This window comes from Lepisosteus platostomus, chromosome 15 (genome assembly GCF_059453375.1).
Source record: "Lepisosteus platostomus isolate fLepPlt1 chromosome 15, fLepPlt1.hap1, whole genome shotgun sequence".
Taxonomy (NCBI): Eukaryota; Metazoa; Chordata; class Actinopteri; order Semionotiformes; family Lepisosteidae; genus Lepisosteus; species Lepisosteus platostomus.
This window is the reverse complement of record NC_142625.1, coordinates 22550610-22568696: the sequence shown is the minus strand read 5'-3', so window position 1 is coordinate 22568696 and position 18087 is coordinate 22550610. Positions and strand designations below refer to the sequence as shown.

The 18087-nt window shown below is 37.6% G+C and overlaps 1 protein-coding gene across 2 annotated transcripts in view; it reads left to right on the top strand.

The window, feature by feature from the left end:
• The first annotated feature begins 12700 nt into the window (after positions 1-12700).
• Positions 12701-18087, top strand: part of zbtb46 (zinc finger and BTB domain containing 46) — a 52960-nt gene continuing 47573 nt past the window's right edge. Inside the window, exon 1 of one of the 2 annotated variants that reach the window (XM_088608438.1) lies at positions 12701-12969. The gene's annotated coding sequence lies outside the window, so the exon portion shown is untranslated. The remainder of the gene's footprint in view (positions 12970-18087) is intronic. The other variant, XM_088608439.1, reaches the window with a different exon arrangement.

Below are 18087 nucleotides of genomic sequence, written 5' to 3'. Positions count from 1 at the left end.
TAGAGACGTGTAGGAGTTAATGCGTTGTGAACTCATCGAGCGTTTCACAATTGTAGGTGCTCAACGAAAAGCAGGACATGTCCACCCGCAGATGCAGACTGCTACTACAATTAGGATTAGATGTTAAGGACGGTCAATATTAAAATATACGAAAAAAATATAAAACGCAGAAAATATCACGACCTAATTAAGTGCTCAGTCGCTAGGATGTAAGTAATTATTGAAATAAAAAGCACAATCAAAACATCTGTAGCCTGAAGCTTTATCAATCAGCAATAGTGTTTTAAGTCTTCGTTACTGCAAACGCCGTATGGATAAATTGGTCAGCTAAGGCCATACCTGCGTCTACATTTTTTTTTGCGAAGATTTCCTAAATTCCACGACAGGTTACGGTTCATTGACGTTTTTGTCTATTCGGCTTTGAAAATACCACTGAATTTGCTGTGTACTAGTTCTCATGTTTATTTGCTTGTCGCGCTCTCTTAACATTTAAAATATCTTCAAACGCTTCAAAGACTGAGTTTCAGTAATAACCTTTTGATATTACAAGGTCAGTGATCTGATAAATGTGGAGTAGGTCTAGTGGGGATCCAACCCAATACCTTATTCTTGAGACTAACCTTTAAAGTGTGGTTTATATAGTCTGTAGAGGGTATACCACGTATGACCAATAAATTATGATAATGTATAATCCAGAATAAAATATATCGATTCAGTAACACATCCATTCTCAGAAGATTAGTCCTGATATTTGTCAAGGTAAAGTGGGAGCACAGGGCTAAAAGTACGACCACACCCTGGTCAGGGCACTTGTCACGTGGCATGCACACACACTGGGACAATTTAGAGATTCCAGCTAACCTAGTCAGCAGTGTTCGGGAGGTGGGAGGAAACCAGAGGATTAAAACCGACACAAACAAGGGAAGAACACGGAATCGCACAGAACGTATCCAAAAGTCCAAAACTGAACCCAGCACCCAAATTCTGTGAAGCAACAGCACTCACTGCGACCGTGCTGGCTCTAAATTCAATAAGTAATAATACTTTTAAACCAAGAATATAAAATACCAGCATATATTCTATATACAAAATGTATATGATCCAAAATGTGTTGAAGAAAAGTACTGCAGATGGTGTAAACTACTGTTCTGTCCTGGATTTCCGGTCTGTAAAGCTGTACAATTATATACACTAGAGGGAGTAGCAACCTTATTTAATACTAGATACCTTCAAAGAACTGAAAAGAAAAACTTGAAAGTTCCAGTGTAATTCGGGGTCTAGATTATTTTTCAGTTAATCTTGCAATTACAGGAAAGGAGAAAAGTGCAATTACCAGAACAATACAAACCAAAATAACGAATGTGTGACTGCTGAGAACAATTGTACCCGAAATAATACATTAGTAGGTTGCAAATATTAAAATTAATCTTAAAAACAGTAAAGTAATATTTAGAGTGATTGCCAGTATTCACAGACATGGTGCAAATTGTACAGTTTTTGTTTTATTGTTTTTTCTAAGTTAATTTTGCATGCATTTTAAGTAGATTTATTAAAGAAGATAAAAGGCAGCCTACAATCAGAACAATCAGAAATATGAGGACAGTTTTCCATATGTTCAGACGGTTTTATTATAACGGTAGCTGCTTATTGTTATTGTTCAAATTACCATGCTTTGTTTTGTACTGCCGTAGGAATCCTCTTTTCAAATGACTTTCAAGATGTTTAAACCAGATTTACATGTTAAAGTAAGGGAATGCTTCTGTCTGTTATGCAGGGATGAGTTAATTCCCTTTTGAAAGCTACAGATCCTGTCTGAGAAGTCTTGAATTTCCCCTTAAGCACACAGTCTGCAACCACACCCTGCATGCCCCCACCAGCCCTTGGTCTTACACCCATATAACCCGCATGAAGTTGTCGAGAAATGAGTCACCAGAACTTTTCTGATCTGAGTGGCACTGTTTGAATCAAACAATATTGCAAAATACACCGGAACTCTGCTATATATCACCCTAAAAGGATATTTGCATCCCTTAGAACAACTGTGATCCAAAACACTATATAAGGGACAAGAGCAAGATTTCATCTGAAATTCATTCATTCAAATTGCAACATGCTTATTGCTATTACACAGTATTTTATCTGTACGAGATAGCCTCCACATACAACACTATATCTCGGTATGAAGCACAGAGCCCATCAGATCCTGGCTTTCACTGTCCTTCTAAACAGATCCCTGACACTGCCTGTTTGATGTTTCTGTTTTATCATAACAGTTCATCTTTTTATCATCACCAACAGGTCAGTAATTTTACTTTTTTGCTCAACTTTTTCCATACATTGTCTTTTCATAGAAGACAGTTTATGCGCTGACAGACTTCTCTTCATGCATGTCAGTTCTATACATGGTCATTTATAATGGCCAGAGAAGGAGGAATATCATTCTGACTGGGTTTTGCCATTGGAAGTGAAAATGCCACAGCAGAACATACGGTAAAGCTGGGAGGAAGCATCCTGTAGAATTCACCAACCCCCCTTCCCCCACTCTGTCTTTTTCACTAGAAACCGTGAATTTTAGTCATCTAGATCCCCTTTTTCACAGAGAGCCACACGCTGAGCTAATAGTCAGCGTGAAACTATGACATCAATTTTTTTATTCTGTGGCGTTAACACAGATAGGCTGTTCATGGTGGTTAAATTATTTCTCCACCTGTTCTATATATTTGTTTGACCTTCATGGGTTTCTTCATTCCTATTATATGCCCTCTTATTTTAGCACAGAAGACAATAATACCATTAAATATATTTGACCAGAAGATCTTTTTTTTTGGTAGCTCTATATTTCTGAAAGATATCAAACAATTGTCCAATGACATGGGTATTTATTATTTATTGATCATGACACATGTGTGCGTCTGTGTGTGTGGTCTGGTGTGTAAGGAGAGACAAGGCTTCATTTCTCCAAAGCCAGATTTTAACTGGACATTGGTTTCAAGTGAGGGTTACAGGGGCAAGGTAGCCATCTGTCAGAGTGGGAGAAAAATCTATGCTGGGGGACAGTTTAACCACTACTTCTCCTTCCCCATGATCACAACAGTTTCAAAATGTCTTTTAAGGCACTTCCTGTGTTGCAGAAAACCCCAGACAGTAAAGAATGTGGCCTGCGAATGGGATTACTTAATGAAGCAGCGTTATATTTTGGGAGAAAGAAAACATTTCCTTTATCTACCTGTACAATACAGGAAATCAGGACTCTACCCATCCTCTATTACATCCTGCACTGAAATAACTGTAAAACCTCTTCCAGTTTTGAGAACCAGAAAGCAAATGCTGTTTGCACGTCTAAATGTGACAAACATATTTTATTAGAAATCTATGCAGGGTAATCAACTGTACCACTGTACTGTTGATATTTGTAGAAGTAAAAGCAACATTGCCAATAGAAGAAAAGTAGGACTAGCAGCTGTGTCAGTGGTATTTTTAAATTATTAATCTTACTGTAAGATCTTGAATGGAAGTCTTGTAATCACTACTCAGTAGCATTCCTTTAGCATGCTACGCTGTTTCTGAACATTTTAAAACATGATGTTGTCCCCATTTGTTCTTTACCTTATAATAGAGCGCGTTCTGTTCCTGAAAATTGACAAAAAAAATTCAGCATGTCAGCCAGGTTTTATAAAATACACATAATTGGTTAAAACTAATGAAAAGCCTCATAAAGCTGAGCCTTAGAAGGTGCAACTTCTTTTTTTTCTTACCCCCATAGATATGTCAGAATCTGTGCTTCTTCAGTTACCCTAGAGGATGTTCCCCCTTTCGTATTGTGGAACTGATTCATCTGCGTGACTCCATTTCAGCCCGGAGAGAATAATGGTTCAAATTATTTGACCCACTTTCTTCTTGCCGGGAAAGCACCCACAGTGAGCTAATTGACCCCCTCCCCCCATCTTCCTGGTTTATAGGGTGTGTCAGAGTGTGTGTTTAGGGGAGAGGTTGGGGGAGGGAAACTGTCACAGGCCTTAGTGTTCAGCCATTGTTGTTCAAATAAAAGGAAAAAGATAAGGAGAACAGTTTAGACACTTACAAATAAAATAGCAGTAGAATACAGCTCATAACATCACTAGTCCTATACAATTTCTTGCATTAGGAATTTGTCTTTTTGCATACCCCAGCTTGCTCTCCATGAGAAATGCAGAGAGCCTGGGGTCAGAGCACAGGGTCAACCATTATATAACACCCCTGGAGCAGTTAGGGTTAAGGGTCTTGCTCAGGAGCCCAATGGAGTACAACTCCTGCCAGGTGTGGGATTTGAACCAGCAACCTTCCAGCCACAGGCATAGATCCTTAGCTACAGAGCCACCACTCCACCCAAGCTTGTAAAGGTCAGTGAACACAAAACTAAAAGTCAATGAGCAGAAGAACCAGAAATGGTTAACACTACAGTATACATATTTCATGACTGTGCTGCATGATCATAAATAATGATTATAGATTTTTATTGTTTTTCTTTGTCAATCTGTTAGCTTACTCTTCACCTGGCAAAATTCTCATTCTGTGTCTTGCATTGAAAGCATACTATTTCTTTCTTCCATAGTTTATATGTCCCCCTGCACTGTGGAACTGAGTGAGATCTGGCTGTAAAGTCATTACACTCAGCAATTATTTTATGTAAACACAAATTAATAAAGAATAAGCTTCTGATTAAATAAATAAATGAGCAAAATAAATAATAGGTATGTATTGTATATTATTTTAAAATGATGACATGATTTTAAAACATATAGTTATTTGGAATATTTATGTGCTAAATGTTCTCACTTTACTTCCTCAATATTTCTGTCACCATTCCCAGTTGCAGGCCTGCTTGTGTCTGACAATACCCCTCCTTGTTTGAACTTATCAGCAGACATTCCCTTTTATTACAACCTCCTTCAATTTGCTCCTTCTCTGAACTCTTCAACCTTGTTTAATGACCTCAGTTCCCCCAAACTCCACAGTCCCAGACTTCAAACCAGAACCCTCTTGATAGTCCCACACATTCCCCAGGGTGCCTGTTAGATAGAGCCATTATCCTTTTGTTTCTTTTTCCACACCAATCAATTTTAAAAACCTAAAACACTTAAAGTTATTGTTAATGTTTCTTCTACATTAGCTGTTTAAGAAACACATTTTGGAGATATCTAGCTGGCAGCTATATCACCCTGCAACTTATGTCTGTCAACCCACTGAAGCTCAGTAGATGAGAGCCTGGCTAGTACCTGGATAGGAGACCTCTTGGCAAAGCTAAGGCTGTTGCTGGAAGAGGTGTTAGTGGGGTCAATAGGGGGTGCTCACCCTACAATCTGTGTGGGTCCTAATGCCTCAGTATAGTGATGGAGACACTTTACTGTACAAAAGGTGCCATCCTTTGGATGAGACATAAAAATGAGGTACTGATTCTCCATGGTCATTAAAAATCACAGTACATTTTTAAAAAAGTATAGGGGTGTTTACCCAATTTTCTTCCTCCTAGTAATCCTCATCTATGAATTGGCTTCATTTCTCTGTTCTCACCCCATCGAGAGTTCCCCTGGCATGATCCAGGTGAGGCTACACAATGGTGGTGGTGGAGGGGAGTCCCCATTTCCTGTGAAGCACTTTGAATGGAGTGTTCTGAAAACACACTATATAAATGTAAGGATATTATTATGACCTAAACAATATATAAATAGAAGACTATTGTAGTTTTACTTTAATTATTAGCTAATTAGCTCTAAACAGCGGGAGCCACGACTGTGCTTGTCGTTTTCTAAGTATTCACTTGAAGACAGTCCTGAAGCAAATAAACTTAATCTTTCTGACTCCTTTCTCTCATCTCTCAAATGATGAAGACCCAATTTCGTTCCACACAATCGTCTTTCACTAAGCTGTTTTCTCATTAATGATACCTGCACTGCTCCAGGTTCAATCACTTGCAGTTACTGTTTAGCTTTTCGATAGCTAGGTATGCCTTCCAAACTGGATTAACCAAATCAGAAAGAGAGTTAAGGCTCCATCTGATTCCCAAGACATCCACTCAGAACTGGAAATAATGAGTGAAAAAACTCACTCATATAAAAAAAACAACACTGAAATCATTACACATATTCCATAGAGATAATTTTTCACGTGCAACATATTTTGTTGTAACTGTGCATGTATCATCTCAGTAAGCAAAACAATTTTAAAAAATAAAAGCCATTTATATCCTTTACCTACAAGGGTATTATTTTATAGCCATATAATCTCCATAACTACATGACAAACATCACTGGCCTCCTTGTAAATAAGTAATTCAAATGCGCAAAAGTAGGGAATTAGGAAGAAGATAGAATTCATTATTAGACTTATTAAAGAAAATAAAAAAGTAACAATGCTAAAAAAACAATTTTAGTGGGCTTCCTATTGTAGTTTCCTAATAAAAACCACAATGTAAGGAATCATTCATTTGCCAGAATTCCCCTGGTATGACATGTTTTACTGGATGAATGTGCTGTTCTATGCTCTCTTAGTACCTGACAGTTTCTCTTCCTGCATCACATTGTGGTCATAGTTGAAGAAATGTCCCAGTAAAAACAATTCTGAGAAAGACTCCCCAGGACAGAATGTTTGGAAAGTCAAACACAAAGAGTATCATCACTAGCCGCGGAACATGCTTCCTCTGAAGAGACATACAGTATGAGTTTAAATCACAGCAAAATGGTATCACAATTTAAACCGCTCCTTTAAGATCCATTCCTGTTGTTTTTATTTTTTGGACATTCTCACATCATGTGAGTTAAAATAAGGAAGATGGGTGTCTTCCGTGAAATGTAACGGTCGACACCCACAGTCTGTGGTTCTTCCCTCATGTTCACTGCATTTTAATAAGATTATGCTCTACATCACCTTTCCCTCTGTTCAAACCTCCGGATGAGCATTTTTAGAGAAGGAAAGAACTGTCAGATACTATCTTGAATGAAACCGTGTTCGGTTCTGAATGCTATATATTGGTCTGCTTGAACAAACTTCTAAATTGTACATTCTTTTAATATGTGCCACAGTAGTTACTGTACATACAGTAATCCAGTTTCGTACAGTTTATTGCTGTGTACTGCTTTCAAAATACCTTGAAAGAAATGGAATATTTAGAATTTTTAAGTTTGTTTTGAAAGCAGTAGCACCGGAGGCTGCAGTGTGTAGCAGTAACTTGATTTTGTCTCTCTGAATGGAAGGGTTAGGTTGTATTTTCAGATCCTGTGTGGGGCACTATTGTTGTACCCTTGAGCAAGGTCCTCAGATTTCTTCAGTAAAAAAAACAACTGTCTAAATGAGTATAAATGTAAATCACACACATTAGGAAAAGATATTTAGATTCTATTTTGTAAAAAAGCATTACAGCGTGTGCTACTTTTTTGGGTTCATCATAAACTATATGTTTTCTATTTTGTGCCTAGGGAATCATGCAAACCATATAAGGTAGGACATTCCCAAGGTGGCACAGATGGCTTGGGAAGTTATGCAAGGCCAGGAGCAGTTCACATTAGCATTTTACCATGTGACAGCTATAGAGTCACTTTGGGTCAGAGGAAACGCTGAAGAAAGAGAAAATTAATGTGATAGCAAAGGAGCACCACACAACTCCTTCTAGCTCGGATGTTCGATTTTTATACTCTCTGGAGTAAAACACCAGGAAAACTGTTGCCAACTGTTGTGAGCTCTCATAAGTGTTTCACCTTATGTTCAGCGACCTTTATCATGGCTTTTTACCTATTTACTATTCCCTCACCTCATCCATCCCTTATCTAACAACTTAATCCGATACAGGGCCACAGGGGAGCTGGAGCCAGAGCCTAACCCAGTAAGACACAAACACACACCAAAAAGTGGCACACCAGGGTAACTTCTTCTAGAAGCCTATGAACCTGCCCGTAAGTCTTTGGACCATGGGAGGAAACCAGAGCACCCAGGTGAAACCCACTCCAGGAACTGAGCCCAGGACCTCAGCACTGTAGGGCTAAGATTACTATGGGCACTTGAATGAATCTGGTGAGTGAATGATGTCCAGGAAAGTCAGTTTTCCCTTAGGAAGAGTGGCGAGTTGTGAAGCAGTGGAGCTGTCCGAGTTCAATGGCAGACATGCCCCTTCCCTCACAATAAGGAGGTGGGAGTTGGCTGCCTGTCTGACAATGAGAACAGTGATGGGAAGCAGTTTTACAGAGGAGAGAGCGGCCACCTCCCTGACCAATGTTCTCACACATAATACAGGATTTGTTCCTGAAATGCCAGCAGCACAAAGCTTTAAGAGCAGGAACAGAGAAACCAAAGGTAAGACTACCTTCCACATTCAGCCAGCTACTAATCCTCACTGTGTTCTGCTTATCGGACATGTCCAGTATGTTGGTCAGGGAGGGATCAGGGTTTTCTTGTCTTAGTAAAGAAGATTGTTCTTTTTTTTGCAGCATGTGACTTAATGTAGGAATATTGCTCCTTCATCCAAAATCATTATCGAGGAACTACACCTTTAAATACAGAGCCCTTCCTGTCTTTTGTTCGGTTTCTTTCATTTATCCAAACCTCCTGGCTTTATTTCCCATCTACGTTGGTTTAGCAGCTGTTACTAAACTGCACTCTGTTAAGGTGATAACGAACAGTTAATCTAAACAGCACTTAGTGCTTTGGAATTCAGTATGCTATTTTTATAATTGTTTCATTTTTCACATGTATTTTTTGCTACCTTAGCAATTGTACTACCATTAAGCTCAGCAGGGATTTAAGCATGCCAAGCAACTTTAAACATTTTGTAGTAAATTTATCTATTCACTTCCTTATGTCACTGTTCATACAAAAAACATCTCAAGGTGCCCAATCTTGTGTCCATTCTAAACTGTAATTTGTTTTTATTATTATTGTACTGGGCTAAATTAAAGTTCTATAACATTAACCTAATGCAAGTGTTCATTTTATCAGAGGTTATTAAAAAAATCACTTTTTTGAAAATCTTACTCATTGTTAAATAAGAAAACAAAAAAAACATGCCTACATTGGCATTGCTCAGGGCTCAGTGCTGCTTCACCCACACACAGTGCAAAGAGATTTTGAAATTACTTTTGAAGATACTGTAAATCATCTTCATATATACAGTACTCATGAGCAAATTCATGGCTTAGGTGAAATATTTTGGAAGTAGAATTTTCTAAATGAATGCAATACGCCTTCGTGCTTTTGAAGATGAGTAACATTTTGTAACAGGGTTTGTATTCCATGTGAATAAGAAGTTCTTTTCCATTAAATTTCAATGCAATATTATGTTTTATTCACCTAGATGACATACGGATGTCTGTGATATCCAGCTAGGACACCTTGAAATGATTTTACAGGTCTACCTGATGCTCTATATAAACTATAAAATATTTAGTTAATCAATCTGTTTTGCTGAGGATATTTATTTCCTTTTGAGTGGGCATTTAAAAAGGTAGTGATAAGAACTGATCTTCATTCCTAGTCCCAGAGAGATTGTTTGTCTGCATCTTTTCATTTCAATTCAGCTCATAAAGACCTATATAAGCTAATTATTGACTTCATTGGACCTACTCAACAACTTCTGACAGTTCTTAAACTGTCAATGCTATGGGGAGACTTGGAAAGCATACAAACCACCCAGAATTGGGTACTGGGATTACAAGAGTAGTCTAATCCAGAACTGGGACTGTACGCCCTTGAGAAAAAAACAAATCTCAGACTGACCATTGATCTTCAGGCAGAAATTGTAGGTTCTAGAACCAGTAGGTTCTATTGTCTGTGCTCTAAACATTATGGTCTACCTCTGTCAATTCATAAAAAGAAGAATTGGAATTATACATAGAAATATTGATTTTTTTAATCTTTCATATTTTGGCCTACTAGGTTGTAGGACTGATGTTCAGGCCCAGGTACATTTGAATGCCTAATACAATGCTTATCAATATAAACAATAAGTCCAGCAATGATTGCATTGACTAGGAAGAGCTGTCATTGGATGAACTAGTCCAAGAAAAGTTATTCAGTAATTCACCGCTCCATTTATTTATCCTTAATTACAATGATTAAAGTTAACTTTTTTGTTGTTTTTTGTTTTGTTTTTTTTTTTGGGGGGGGGGGTGCGGGGGAGTGTCATTAAATGACAGTGTGGTTAAGAATGGCTTGTACTCACTCCAGATCAAAAACTCAACATTTCAAAAAGCTCTCCGGTAATATAGTGCCTGATGCGCTACCAACATTTATTCAAAATGTAAAATCATTGTTGGGAAATCAGTTCTTATGCCTTTTTAAATAATGGAAACTGTTCATTATTGTTCTAATTGAGGCATAATTGAACCAATTAACGATTCTCCATGGAGCTAATTAAAAGAAAAAATGAGAAAAAAGGGAACAGAGACAACAATGACTCCCCCCCCCCACACTGTCATCGGTGGTACCCTTAATCAAGTTAAATTAGGCAGTTACAACCAGGCACCATTTCATAACACTTTGACTACATCAGATGCCACATTCAAGCCTCCATCGTCCACCCAGTAGCACAGTGGAATCCACCAGTATAGAGCTGATATCAGGATAAGCCAGGATCCAGTGATCCAGGGGAATGAACACAGAATCCTTAGCTATTTATACCAAGAGACTTAGTAGTTGTGGCCATCAAAAACAAGCCTGAATTTGTAAGCACTGCAACAAGAATGGATAAGAACAGCATACATTTACCGTAAAAGAAAATGTGTTTAGATATTTATTTTGAATTTAGGCAGATTTGGTTCTCTATAGACAAGAGGTTGAGCCGAGCGGATTTGAAAAAGTGCACTGTGCAATGTGCCACCCATACAATATTGTCTGCATGAAGCTTCTTCTGTGTTAATATGACTAATAGCAGCAGTGTAGTCGTTATTATTTCTACTTCCGATGTAGACAAATGCTTGCATTAAAATTAAGCAAGTTAACACGAATTCAAATGCAAAGAGACTCAACTTCGACTAATGGTTTAAAAAACCGAACCTAAATTGGGAGTGAGCCACACAAAGATTATTTAATTTTCCATTTTAAAATGCCACCACCAGGTGGAGTACATTTAACCCTGTCTGCGCCTGTAAAAAGTTGACTTGGGGACCAAGCAGCAAAACGTTTTACCTGCAGGACAAAGCTAAATGTAATGACTGAACAGCTTCGTATCTGACATCGATTTGCTAGTATGAACGGACAAAACAGCTTTTTCTCTGTGTTCTGTTTTTTTTTATATACATTTTATTGGACCAGAACAGACGACAGCCTTTTAATTTTGTGATAAACGTGAAAGTATAAAGCTCAAGGTTTTATATGCTTTTTTATATTTCAGAAACATAACTCTGGCCATTAATCTAAGCTCGTTTGTAATACTTCAACACTTTTGTTTCGTAGGTTAGCAGCCAATCAGCGCAAGAAAAGTGGAGCGCAGAAACAAGCTACATCTTAGTGCGCGCTGACCTTGGCTGTTTTTTTTTTTGCCTACAGCATGGTCAGTATTAGACATCTTACGGAGAATTGAACCTTGGTAAATAGTTAATGAAATAAGGCTGACTCAACCTAGCTTATTCTTTAGCAAAAAAAAAAATCTGTCCACTTGTCGCTCTGTTTAAGATCAATATTATTTTAGCTTTATTTCCTTCATTAACTTGAACTATTGAACTACAATTGAGTAGCAGGCATTTGCTGCCTTTTTCCCCAAAGCATGGTCACTATTAGGCTTCATTACTCTGCCTAATGCTTTTGCCTTTTGCTTCTGTTATCACCAATTATTTTCTTTAATGTAGTAATAAGGTTTATCTTTTGATGTATGATACTGCAGATGATTTTTCAAAGCCCTAAAAATCAAGTACACTGTACGAAAGAACAGTTCAAAACATTCTGCTATTGTTTCCTTGTTTTCAAATGAGACGTTATTATTTCCGCTGTTGCTCTCAGTATTTTAGCTCTCAGTAAACCATTAAAAATTTATGTGGAAGAGACAGAAGTTAAACTGTTTTATGTTGTTTGATGTTGAACGGACGGTGCACGCCTAACGTTCAATTGTTTCAATTGAAGGTTTCTGTTCAATTTATTTCAAATAAAAGGGAAATACGCGTGCTGGTTAGACTCAGGGTGGGTCTCTACGACCCTAATAATAAATCTGTTACAGAAGGTTGATGGATGAGAAAAGAAAGGCATGTGTTGTTAAATTATAGATCTTAAGTGAGATTATTTTTTAATGGATGGGATATAAAGAAGACGTGATCTTGGGAAAGTTCATAACTGTATGTACCAAATTGTGCTTCTTTGAGCTAAATGACATCCTGAGAAATCACATGTACTTCTCAACTTGTTGAAACCAGGTGTTCGAAGAGTTTGACTCTTAACTGTGATAATGATGATGATGATGATTAAAATTATAAAGTGTATTATTATTATTATTATTGTTGTTCATAATAATGATGACAATATTTTTTTTGAAAACGCTGCCGCTTTTGTCTGTACCAAACGCAGTGTTCAGTTCACAATCAGGCTGTTAGACTTATTATGTGCATTCCCAAGGTCTGTATTGTGCTGTCTAGTACAAATAATGACAATACGATATTTCATTAACCTGTCAGTCAGATCAGGGTTGTCAGTGGGTTGTTCTTGCTACCCAGCATGCTGTTAGAAGTGTGTGTGTCCATGTTGCCTCATTTCCTGTGTTTGAGACTCAGTCGAGAGAGAGAAGAGAGAGACAGAGGGGGAGGCTGGTTCCTGATACCGAGACACGGAAAGGCAGAGGCAGGGGAGGGCGAGAGAAAAGAAAAGAGAGGAAGACAGATAACAGGGGAATTACATACATACAGGCAAACCTACAAACGCAGGGACAAGAAGCAGAGAAATAAAAAATACAGCCTCCCTCATTGTCACACCAAATTGGAGCCAAGCAACGACATATACCCCAGATCCATGGGTTAACAGGTAAGTCTCTCTTGGCTTGTGTAGTGATCCTCCTATTCATCATTAGTTTCGCTTTCTTCTATTGCTTTCAAGTGTTCATTGAATAATGTTTGGGCAATACAAATCTTAATTCACCTCATCGTCAATCTGGACACCTTTACTTTTAATTCTGCGCTTCTACAATAGTGCGCATTTAAAAAAAAACGGTACAGTATAGCCTAATGTATCCTGGTCATAAGTTAAGTGGCAGCATGAGTTTTGAGGACGCTTCGGTTTATACAATAATATATCCTGTATGGAATCATAAGATTGTTTTGACAGCTGTTTTGTTGCGCTGTGTTCATGACATAGTGAAGAAACTGCCTACCTACTCACAGCCTAGCAAAGAAGTAGAAAGAACAGCACATCGCCTATTCTCTTTGCTTTTCTTCCACTTTTCTTAGAAAACATTGCCAAATGCACAAAAATAGGAAATGAATACGATTGTCCGTCTGGAGCTCGATTCTTTGGTACAGCTTGAAGGTGTATATATTCCGTTTAACCAGAGATCTGCTTGTCGCTAAGCTGGTGTAGGCAAGGGATTTGAATTGGTCTCACCCGACGCCCTCGCGTCTCGTCCGAGTTTTCTTTTAAACCCTTAAAATACAGCCTTATAATACAAGATTAAACCCCGTTACGCACTTGTTTGCCTGCTGAAACAGCCGTTCGCGATCAGGCTAAAGTGTTGGTAGCCGTCGCTTGGGGTTGGTGATATTTAAAATTAAAAAGCTCCAAGACTGGTCAGGGCTTAACCCCCCCTCTCTCCCTCGTCTAACCTCCAAAAGGGGAATTTCTCCAGCTGGAAATTTCTGCTGCGTCAACACCCTACCCTAGTATACCAGACAAGGGAAGGGGATTTTTTCTGCTTTTTTTGTTATTATAAGTGTTGTTATATCGCCTCGCATCAAGCGATTCTTCACTCAGCACTTCCAGGGACTTTTAAAGAAGTAGCGTCGGAAGTATTACAGGAGGATATTATAACTAAGGCAGATTGTGATTCGAGGCTTAGTTCTTTTTGCTTTGGCTTTTTTGGGTTATTATGTAGCTTCTCTGTCCCCTCAAACTGGTCAGCTCCGTTTGCCTCCATTTTATATTCAGTACAGTATAAATGAAAAGAGGGGAGCAGACCCTCTTATTTCAAATACTGGCAATGCACTCTTCAGAAAGAACGCAACACGGTCGCGAGTCTGATACTTTAATTGATAGAACTGATGAACTATGTTGCACGTTATGGTCTTAGCATGGTTTTGTATTGACATGTCATGAAACCTGAATGAAAGAGTAAAACCGTAAGAGAGACTGGTTATCCTGTCCTGAATGTACGTGTTTAGAAAATCAAGGCATTTATAATGAACTTTCCTTGAAAGTGTGTTTCTTACAGTTTCTGAAGGATAGAGACCTCTTTAGAGGTTATCCACTAAGTCGACTTCTGGAGAGTAGGGAAATTCTGAAGAATTGTACGTGAAACAAGATTCGTTATCAGCCAGAGAATCACATTCATGGCACTAGTGAGCTCTTATTAATAATACATAATTATTAATTAAGAAATTTATAAAAGGCTAGATGTCTAAAATTTTTATTTTTTAGACAATTCTTCATCAACCTTTTTTTTAAATATACTGTTTACATTGCCCTTGAGTTGATGATGCTTAAGGTTAACGAGGCGGGCAAAAAAAGAACGAACTATGAAATGCATTAAAAGAGAAAACTTTTTAGAGCAGTTTAATTGCAAAAACTTCAGGTTAAAGCCTTGTGTCATGGGAATATCGCTCATTAGAAAATAAATATTAATTCCAAAATGTGTAGTAGTTTTTTAATACTCCTTTTGCAATTTATTCAAACTATTTTACCAGTGTCTGTCCATTTTGTAAAACCAGTATGTTTAAAGGTTTTCCTTCTCCATCTATGTGGTAAATATTACTATATATTATGCCAGTATTAAATCCTTTTCTTACAGTGGGATAATCTATATACCTGTATGATGATGTGCAGAAACAAAACAAGTGTGAATAATGTGAGGATGTCCATTTGTTCTTGCCATCATATTTAACTCCATGTGGTATAGACATCATGTGCTGAAATATCTTACTTGTGTGTTGGCTTATGTGCCCTTTAGTCCTCAGCATGATGTCAAAAGATATTTGAATAAGGCTGTACACAGAAACAAAGCAAAAAGATTAGTTTAGACTTAATAATGATTGACAATAATAAGATGCATACATATGCAGTCTAGGGACTTCATCTGTCAGGTTTCCTTTTAGGATGTGGCAGTAGAAAGATAAATCTCCCATTTCTGAAGTCTTTGGTTTTCTCTGAAATGGTGAGAACTTGGGGAAATTTCTTCTAAAACTGAAACTCTGAAGGGGGAAAAAAATCTGCTGTGTTGCTTGGTTGTGCTGTGTTTTAAAAAATCACAAATACTCCAGGGCTGCTATCTTAGTGCTTCACAATCTTTTCAGACTAGCAGCCTGATGTTTTGCCTTTTTTGTTGGCAGACTTCTCCACTGTATGTTTCTTAATTTGAGACATTCTCCATTTCCAAGCGATTAGTATGTCCCCATGGCTGTCTCCATCTGTACCCCTAAGGCAGTTTGTTGTTGTATCAAGCTGGTCTGCAAAGCCTCACAGTTAGACAGGTAATGATCACATTTGGGCCCACCAAATGAACAGGCAGTGGATTTTTGCTAACTTTTATCCCGAAAAGTAGCAGTTAAATGTTCCACTATGAAGCAAACTGTTTTTATCCCACTGGCTTCTATGTGTTCAGCTTCCTGATCCTTTCCTGCATTTTTTCCTGTGGTTGAAATAGATGAAAAGAGAAGAAATTTGATTCTTTTAAAATATCCTAGTCTTTGTTGGCCAAACTGCAGAGCCTACCCAACTCATGTTGTGATAGGAGGTATCTCCACTGGACAGGAATAATCATGTATTTTGGACTGGAGATGTTATGAAAGCTTAATGGTCTCCACACAGATAGTATTACATGGGCTCATGCTTTTTTTTTGGAAATTCTGATATGCCAGAAAATCAGTAAATGTAACGCCTTTACATTGAATGGTATTACTGTGATTATATGTCATTGAGAATGAGGAAAAAATGCAAGAATGTACACATGACATAACTTTTTAAAGAACTATAGGATTTCTAAACCTTAGCAACATTAAAAGAGAAGGTCCTATCATTATTCACCATCGTTTTGCAAGGGCATCGTTACTACATGATGTTTTTCTCTGTTTTTTTTTGGTAACTGTGCCGTGTGCTATTTAAATAAGTTGGACTGTGTTGTTGTATAAAGTATGTATATCTTGTACAGACTGACACTCAGGGGGTTACCTGCAAAATTAGTCACAAAGTGTGTATCTGGTCACAGATTGTGGAGGTGTGCTATGCGTAGTTCTGGACTCGTAACTAGAAGATTGTGAATTCAAATCCCAGATGAGACACTGCTGTTGCACCCTTGAGCAAGGTACTTATCTCTCAAATTGCTTTAGTTAAATACCCAGCTGTGTAAATGGGTGCAAATGTAAGTTGCTTTGTATGAAGGCATCAGCCGATTTAGTTGGTAAATAAGGTTACTGTTGCTATTATGAAGGAGTGTTTCACATGCAGGTGGACCTTCTGAGCAGGTGTTGTTTTGTTTTGTCAACAGTATAGGAAGAGTTGGGCTTTTACTGTTGGAAGGGTTTTCAAGAACATCCAATATATTGTTTGGAGAGTCTACTATTCACTGAGGACATGGCAGTAGAAGAAATCCGTTTAAGACCCACTTACATATACATTAGAATTTCCATTTAGAAAGGCAGGATAGGAGCCACAGTAGAGGGTTAAATAGAATTTGTTGGCTAATGTTTATTGAGGGTGGTTGTGGTTGTTAATCAGAACATTCACACGAAACGAAGGGTTTGGGGGAGGTAGTTGTGGAGGAGGGGGGTGCTGGCTGACACGACTCACTGTATGTGGGTGGAGTTTTTTTTGTGCAATCATGGTTTAAGTCTGGAGTGCTTTGGTTTAGTTGTGCAGTAACAGGTTGGAAATGTTGGTTAGCTGTTTTAGGAATGCAGACCAGTGTTGGTTTTTTATTTAATATCCCTGTTTTTGAATGGAAGGTTAAATGGATACTATTTTTTGAAAAAAAAAACACATTACTTTTAGGTTAGCATTGTTTCTGTATTGAATCCCCAAAAGAGTGAATTAATTAACTTGTACACCTGTTTGGTTACTTTCCTACATCGATTAAATGATGCCTCTTACATAAGGTAATATTTTAACAATTTCTTAACATTGTGTTTTTTTATGATTGTTTTTATGTCCTACATAAGTAATTCTGTAGTTTCCCAAACAAATGTTTTAGAAAGAGGCATAAAAGCCAGAAATGAACTCTCTTTGTTGAGAGAAAATAATACTATTAGGATATTCTAACACGGTTCAATTACTGATTAAACTCAAGCATATGCTTATAGAAAGAAATGTAATGATTTGGTAGTCATTTTCTTACTGAATGGAAAGCTTTTTATCTGAAGGACAAACAATGAGTTCTTATAAAATGTAGAAAAATATATCTCATAAGTTCTTATTGCACATTCCATTGTCTTTCCAGTAACGTTTTAATGAGATGCTATACTTAACTTTTACTGATAAATTAGCATGTTTTCTAGCAAATGATGGTAGTTAGTAATTTGGGGAAAAAAGCACTATGAATTATTTCCTTTAATTATCCCCATTTTTAAATATTTTATATCTCTGGTTTGATTCTGGCCTTGGACGTTTGTTTGTATGGAGTTTGCATGTTCTGAACTTGTTTGTTTAGGTACACCTGTTTACGAGAGATTCGATTTTCATTGGTTATTCTAAACTGCAACTTTCTACATGGCCCAGAGTGCCGTCTCATCCAGGGGGAAGAGCTGTTGTGCTGTTTTGTGCTGTTAGTTCCTCCTCACACGCTGTACTTTAGGATAGATCCTAGCTTGCTGTGACCCTCACCAGGACACGTGGTTTTCTGATGATGGATGGTTATTTTAGGTTATGAACTAATTTGCTTTTTTTAGAGGTTTTTTTTTCTCGTTTCAGGTCTTTTTATGTATATTTTCCACCATCATAAAT